The sequence below is a fragment of the Bos grunniens genome, chromosome 6 (genome assembly GCF_055505025.1).
Source record: "Bos grunniens cultivar Pamir isolate PY7600 chromosome 6, Bosgru_T2T1.0, whole genome shotgun sequence".
Lineage (NCBI taxonomy): Eukaryota > Metazoa > Chordata > Mammalia > Artiodactyla > Bovidae > Bos > Bos grunniens.
Window position 1 is genome coordinate 63,650,871 of NC_141170.1, and position 7,884 is coordinate 63,658,754.

At 41.8% G+C, this 7,884-nt stretch overlaps 1 pseudogene across 1 annotated transcript; it reads left to right on the top strand.

Moving 5' to 3' along the window:
* The first annotated feature begins 3,909 nt into the window (after window positions 1-3,909).
* LOC147370831 (dual specificity mitogen-activated protein kinase kinase 4 pseudogene) lies at window positions 3,910-7,508 on the top strand (annotated as a pseudogene). Its single transcript, XR_015166184.1, has one exon. The product of XR_015166184.1 is annotated as a dual specificity mitogen-activated protein kinase kinase 4 pseudogene (transcript).
* The last annotated feature ends 376 nt before the right edge of the window (window positions 7,509-7,884 follow it).

Consider the following 7,884-nt stretch of genomic DNA (forward strand, 5'->3'; position numbering starts at 1 on the left):
CAGAAGGCGAAAACACAGGTTGAGATGGTTTGATGGCCTCACTGATGGGATGGACATGAGTTTGAGTAAGCTGCAGGAGTTGGTAATGGACAAGGAAGCCTGGTGTGCTACAGTCCATGGGGTCGCAGAGTCGGACACCAGTTTGCGACTAAACTGAACTGATGCTGAATGTATTATTCTGAGGAGACTTTTGTAGGAAACAGATTTCTGCTAGGATTAGTTACTTCACAATGGAATAAAAGGTTTTCAACTAATATTGCTTTCCTGGGAACCATTCAACCAACTTTTTCTTACTTAATGTCTTTTGCATATCTCTCTTTACCATCTGATTTTAACTTACTAGTTGAATTTGTTGTAGTGGTGGAATCAAGAACATTCAGTAGGAAAAGAGGAATAAACTTGAAATAATACATGAGAATCAAATGAAGCCAAACTTCATTTTAAATTATTGCTTAATATTTAAATTTTGATAAGGCCCCCTAGAGGGCTTCAGTTTATTTCTTTCATCATCTTCTGGTGGAATGTATTTATTTTCATTTATTTTCCTAGTACTTATTTTAGTTGTATCAGTACCCTATGTTGAATCTGGGGTCTCATGGGAACATGTGACCTCCTGTGAAACTTGCTCTCTGCTTTATTTTATGTTTATCTTATGGATGAAGTGACAAAGTGCTATTTTTTAATATTTTATTTTATTTATTTTTTGGCCACACAGGGTCTTAGTTGTGGGATGCAGGATTTTTTCTTTTCTTTCTTTTTTTTTTTTGTAAAGTTGTAGTATGTGGGATCTAGTTTCCTGACCAGGGATTGATCTCAGGCCGCCTTGCTTTGGGAGTGTGGAATGTCAGCCACTGAGCCACTAGGGAAGTCCTGCAAAGTACTATTGAAAGTGGAGAAATTTGCATCAGGGTAGAAAGTTATTAAATTTCCAGATTTACTGAGGTCCTATTTGTCACATATTTCAGATGCTAGAAACAAAATAACAGTTTTTCTTCCTTCTTTTAGAAAACTAACCATTATTTATTTCTTTTGTACCACTTAACTAAGTAATGATTGTCTTTTAGACTTGATATGAATTTATCAAAGCCAAAATCAAAATCAGTATACCAATATCAGCCCTAGTCTATTGAGCACTTTTAACAATTTAAGGATTTTGACTTTGTCGACTATTGGAAGATTGGCATGTAGGTCAGGGTTTAGCATCATGAGCATAACAATTTAGGATCAGGATCACTTCCTTAATTTTAACATTAAAGTGAGGAAGGTGGAGGATGTAGACTATATGTCATTCTGAAAATCCAAGCTTTCTCTCTAAATCTTCAAATTTGATTCTGACTCTGCACTGCTTTTCAAAATATGTAATAAAATACTACAACAGGAATTTTCTATAATTCTCTTTTTCCTTTTAAGCATGTTTATATTTTAAGTTTCTATACTTTCTTTAGCATAAGATATATTTTAAAAGATATAAACTATTTTAAAATCTAACATACACTCACTTTTCAATAGTGACAAAATATTTGTTATTGCTTAGTCACTAATTTGTGTCCAACTCTTGCGACCCCATGGACTGTACCACCATGCTTCTCTGTCCATCAGATTCTCCCAGATAAAAATATTGGAGTGGGTAGCCATTCCCTTCTCCAGAGGATCTTTCTGACCCAGGGATGAAATTCATGTCTCCTGCATTGGCAGGCAGTTTCTTTAACACTGGGCCAGCCACCTGGGAATCCCAATGACAAACATATTTTTCTAATTATATCCCCTATTGAGTTTGTGTGTCTCAAAATTCAGTTGGAAGCAGGGTAAAATTACTATTCCTTCAACTTACTTAATGCAAACCCGCAGTCAACATGTTTATCAGAAGAGGAATAGTAAGAGCACTTATTAGGTTTGTGTTTGTACACACTGAATGGCAAAATATTAGACTTATGGGGCAAAGCAAGATAAATAAAAAATTAAAATGTCTTACACTAGGTTCTAGTCTGCTTTGGCTGCTATGACAAAAATATCATAAGCTGGGTTAGCTTATAAACAAAATAAATTTAAGTCTTATACTTCTTGAGACTGGTAATTCCAAGATCAAGGTGCCAGCAGCTATGCCTGGTGACATGCACAAGGCTATGCCTTGGTTGATACACAATCTTTTTGTTGTGTCTTCATGTGGTAAAAGGGGCCAAGGAGCTGTCTGGAATCTCTTTTGTAAGAGTCTCTTTAGAGTCTCTTTTGAGCTTATTCAATGTGATGCTATTTAGAGATGGGATCTCATGACCTAATCACCTCTTAAAAGCCCATCCCTACATACATTGGATATTAAATTTCAACATATGAATTTGGACAGTTGGGGGGAGCACAAATATTCAGTCTTTAGCATAGTGACTAAAGAATACTGTATGACATCTTTTCCATACTATTCCACAAAAAAGGATGTAATGCAGAGAAAAAGAAATACTGGAAATTTCCAAGGTCTGAGTTTTAGTCTTAGGTCTTCATATGCTGCTCTCATTTTGTTGTAGCCATACTGCATACCCTCTATTAACCACAAAGTCCTCATTGAGAAAATATATTTGGTAGCCACAGGGACAATCCTTAAAGTCCTCTCAAGCCTCAAGATTTTTTGTTAAGTTGACAATAGATCAAAGAAGCATGAATCATAAATAGCTAAAATAACATGAAAATATATGATGATGTGTATAAAGATCTGTGGATTGTTCCCATCACAAATAAATCATAAATTTTTCATGTTAATTTTCCTCACTAGACCCTCTTTTATAAATATATATGCTGTTATTTATTTTGTAGTGTGGAAGAAATTAACAAAGCTTGAGTGCTACACACAGTGACAGATTTACAATATGTTAAATACCATGCTGTGATTTGTCATTCTGTGTGTGTGTGTGTGTGTGTGTATAATGACCTGTAATATTTTTCTTTCAAGTTTTATTCTGAGCTAGAATTATCTACAAATACACATGTGCATACATGCCTGATCTTTGGGTTTCCAATAGTGATTGTAAAGAATTTAAAAAATAAATCCTTTCACAATCTCTCATGCAGTGAGTATGTGCTAGAGCAACTTACTATTGTAAGAGAGAGGATGTATCACATTGAGGTTCCATTAATTCCACACTGCACTAAAGCACTGATAAAAAGAAGGACATGAATTAACAAATAACACATTTTACTATAGAAGGGCAAGTAGCACTCAAGTATGTTAGATAATACGGTCAGATATAATAACCTAATTTCCAACTTAGACAAGTTTTAATGAAAACTACGGATAGTTGCTCAGATAAGCCAGAGGAGGAATGAAGAACACAATTGAACACATTAATCCATTTCATTAAATTCAAGAATTTGAGCATTTTAAGATAAATCAGAATAAAGATAAATGCTGAAAGCCATATACCTTTCAATCAAAACCAGGATTAGGACCTGACATTGAACTGAGAGAGACCCTAATTTAAACATGCTAGCCCCTAAACTTTTGCAGCTCCCTGAGAATGAAGTTTTACTCATAAGAAGCACTTGCTCTGCGTACTGTCCATGTTACATCGGCATTTATTCCTACAGAGTGTAACTTACCAATCATCACTTCTTTCTTTTGATTTCTTATAGATAATTAAGCATCCAGGGGCTACAAATGATATCATTATTAACTCTTTGAGGTAAGCCACTGCATCTTCTGAACAGTGACAAAGCCCATAAAGCACCTAGGAGGATTTTTATGTCTCTAGAAACTCATCAGTCAAGAAATGGTAGTCCTGTTAAACAGCTGACTCACATTAAAGAGTTTTATTACTTCCAAAAATGGTATCTTCTTATAACAGCTTACTGAACGTCCCTGCTGCTAGAAAGGTCAGTGAGTAAGATGTGACTAATAACTGTTGTCAGAAAGCTCATGTCCTCACTCCCAACAATGGCGGCTCCGAGCCCCAGCGGCGGCGGCGGCGGCGGCGGCTCCGGGGGCGGCAGCGGCACCCTGGGCCCCGCGGGGTCCCCGGCGCCCGGCCACCCGGCCGTCAGCAGCATGCAGGAGAGAGACTGAGAACACACAGCATTGAGTCGTCAGGAAAACTGAAGATCTCCCCTGAGCAGCACTGGGATTTCACTGCAGAGGATTTGAAAGACCTCGGAGAGATTGGACGAGGAGCTTACGGTTCTGTCAACAAAATGGTCCACAAACCCAGTGGGCAAATAATGGCAGTTAAAAGAATCCGGTCGACAGTGGATGAAAAAGAGCAGAAGCAGCTCCTCATGGATTTGGATGTAGTGATGCGGAGCAGTGACTGCCCATACATTGTTCAGTTCTATGGCGCGCTCTTCCGAGAGGGTGACTGTTGGATCTGCATGCAACTCATGTCTACCTCGTTTGATAAGTTTTACAAATATGTATATAGTGTATTAGATGATGTTATTCCAGAAGAAATTTTAGGCAAAATCACTTTAGCAACTGTGAAAGCACTAAACCACTTAAAAGAAAACTTGAAAATCATTCACAGAGATATCAAACCTTCCAATATTCTTCTGGATAGAAGTGGAAATATTAAACTCTGTGACTTTGGCATCAGTGGACAGCTTGTGGACTCGATCGCTAAGACAAGAGATGCCGGCTGCAGGCCCTACATGGCACCTGAAAGAATAGACCCAAGTGCGTCACGCCAAGGCTAGACGTCCACTCTGATGTCTGGAGTCTGGGGATCACATTGTACGAATTGGCCACTGGCCGCTTTCCTTATCCAAAGTGGAATAGTGTATTTGATCAACTAACACAAGTCGTGAAAGGGGATCCGCCACAGCTGAGTAACTCTGAGGAAAGGGAGTTCTCCCCAAGTTTCATCAACTTTGTCAACTTGTGCCTTACGAAGGATGAATCCAAAAGGCCAAAGTATAAAGAACTCCTGAAACACCCCTTTATTTTGATGTACGAGGAGCGCGCCGTCGAGGTCGCATGCTACGTGTGTAAAATCCTGGATCAAATGCCAGCCACCCCGAGCTCCCCCATGTATGTCGATTGATGTTGCTGCTACGTCAGACTCTAGACAAAGGGCTGGGAGGAAGCAAGACGTACAGAACCTTCACCCCTACCACAGTGTTTTTATTGCTCGCCAGACACCATGCACACCAGGACTGGTGTTTGTTTTCATCCCGTCTGTATACTCCCGCCACCCCGAACGCGCATCCCCGTGCGACCCGAGCACCCGCGCAGCGTCAGTGCCGGTCAGAGACCTCGCCTGCTCTCCCGTGAACGTGGATGTCAGTACCATCAGCTTGCTGACTGTGATAAGACCACATTGTAAACTCATTTCTAGACTTGAAGCCTGGAGACGCAGCTGCTGGAAGGGTGTTTCGTCAGGCTTCCGAATGCTGGATGGATGCGGTGGTGGCCACGCTGTGTCTGAATGCAGGCTCTGAGCTGGAGCGCGAGGCAGGCACGGCCGGCGAGACACCTTGCCTTCCGGAGCTGGGAGACGGAGGAGGGGTAGACTTTCTTCACCAAGTGCAATAGGTTGACTGATTGGACCTTCTGTTGTTTGACAGTCACTGTCCACGCTTGGGGATCCATGTGCTCAGCCAAATTCCCTGTTTGAAATATCACGTTAAATTAGAGCACGTTTATCTTGACCAAAAACCGTGCTGCGTTCAGAGAGGAGAACGTGAAAATGCCGAGACGGGACAGAACGTGTTCTTTTCTCCCCCGCCCACCCCCAGTCCTCTGCCCTCCATCGGGGAGACTCAGGAGTCTGCCACGCGTCAGAGAAGGTGCTGATTCTCAGAATTCGGTGTGCTGCCAATTGGATGTTCCACCTGCCACAAACCACCCGGGCTGAGAAGGGAAGAATACGGAGGGCAAAGTTTACAGATGTTTTTAATCCTAGAATCCTGTCTGGAACAACTCGTAGCAGCTATGTATTTCCCCTGGTCCCAAGCCTGATGCTCTGGCCACCATAACTCACTGACGGGGAGAAGTAGCTGGTAGCAATGTGCCTTGACTGATCAGATAAAGATGTCTTTCAGGCAGCGAAAGACCAGATCTCAGCTGTGTGACATGACTGGTCCAGGTCTGCAGCTTCTGCGTCTCTTTCCCCACCTGTGTGGTCTGTTGCCCCTACGTGACTCTTGCTTGATCCAGTATCTCACCTTTTTCCCTATAACGGAAACCTTTATGATTACCAGGGATGTTCCTTACCAAGAATTTGTACAGCCCCCAGTGTATCCCATGATCTCAAGTTTAAAAGGCTGAGAAGGTGGGGCCCAGCTGATGTGGCAGGTGATGGAAGAACATCTCTTCTAGAGATAACACTTGACCAGAGGAGGATTTCTTTTACATGAGTTCCTCACCTACAAGACTCTAGCAGGTCACCACATTTCTTACGATTGGAATTCTACAAAAAACAACCCTAAAACCAAAAAACCCCCAAAGAGCCCCAGAATAGTTCTAGGAGGCCGTTGAAATTTGCATCTTCTGCTGTCCTTCCTCCCTTCCCCACGAGCCGGGTCTCCATGGTCTCCCTCCGGCCCCCCTGCCGCCCTGCGTAGGTGTGACGGTCAAGTCTGTCCAGCGGCGCCGTGAGCAGCTCACGCCCACTGGAGCGTAAAGCGGCTGAGGTCTGAGACGCGGCAGATGCCGTGACAGAACCAAACAGCGGTGGGTGTCGCTGTGTCTCCTCCCAGGTGACAGTCACGGACACTTCTCAACAACAAAGGGAGGATGGTGCTGTTTACAGTTACATCCTGTCAATTTCTGAATTCACCAGTGGTTTCTCGCTTTGGTCCACTCGCCTGATCTTCCTGTTCTCTCTGCCGTGGCATCGAAACCCCAGATTTCCCAGCCTCGGAGGGGAAGCCCTGCAGCGCCTGCCCCTGACCATGCCAAGCCATCGCCCCCCATCCCCACGGCTCCCGGGGACTCAGGAGGACTCCGGATCTCCGTGGTCACCCTTCTGTCTGGCTCCGCGTGGGGTCACTTTGCCATATGCAGATGGAGAGGAACACAGTGCTGACCCTCCAGGAGCTGATCTGACTGTTCTCTCATGTGGATGACCACATAAAAAAGGCAATTTGAGTGTATTAATCATAGATTATTATAAACTATAAACTCAAGGGCAAGGAGTTTATTACAGTGTATCTTTATGAAAACAAAAGGGTGTGCAGTGTTCACACACTGTAACAATAGTGTAAGAACTGTACATTGTGAGCTCTGGTTATTTCTCTCCTGTACCACAGAAGCATATTGTATAAAAACTGTCGGAAAGCTGATGTGAAGGGCTATTGCCTTATTTGTCTGTAAAAAGTGCAGCTCAGTCACATGACTGCTTCCTGGAGCTTGGGAATAGTTTATCCTGTATTCTTGTTTGAATTCTCCCTCTATTTAAGATATATCCATGGAATCGAAGTGTCGATGTAATAGTTCTCTCCTCTTGCCTGCAGGTCAGTTGTAATAAATCTAGGATGTGATGAAAAAAAAAAAAAAAAAAGAGAAGAAGAAAAAAAAAAAAAAAAAGAAAGCTCATGTATTTCAAAGCCACTTTTTATCGCACCTTTTGTTTGGTACATACTGGGTAGGGGTTGCATTATTTTTCATCCATTTTAATAAGGAGATAAAGCTAGAGTCTATTTATAATCATAGTGCTTCATTAAATGCATTCTGCATTAAATGAATCAAACTTACTGGCTTTTTTTTTTTTTTTCTTACTGGCTTTTTTTCTGTAACTTTATGTTGAAGTGTTTAAGGTTACACTATAAGTGATCAAAAACTTTCTCTTAAGTGAGATGCTAAGTTGACACATTTGACACACCTAAGAATTACTTCTTTGATCAGCGTGTATTTAGTTAAGTGTCCATGCTTCAGATATGAAGATTCCAATATCCAGTTTGGATTAG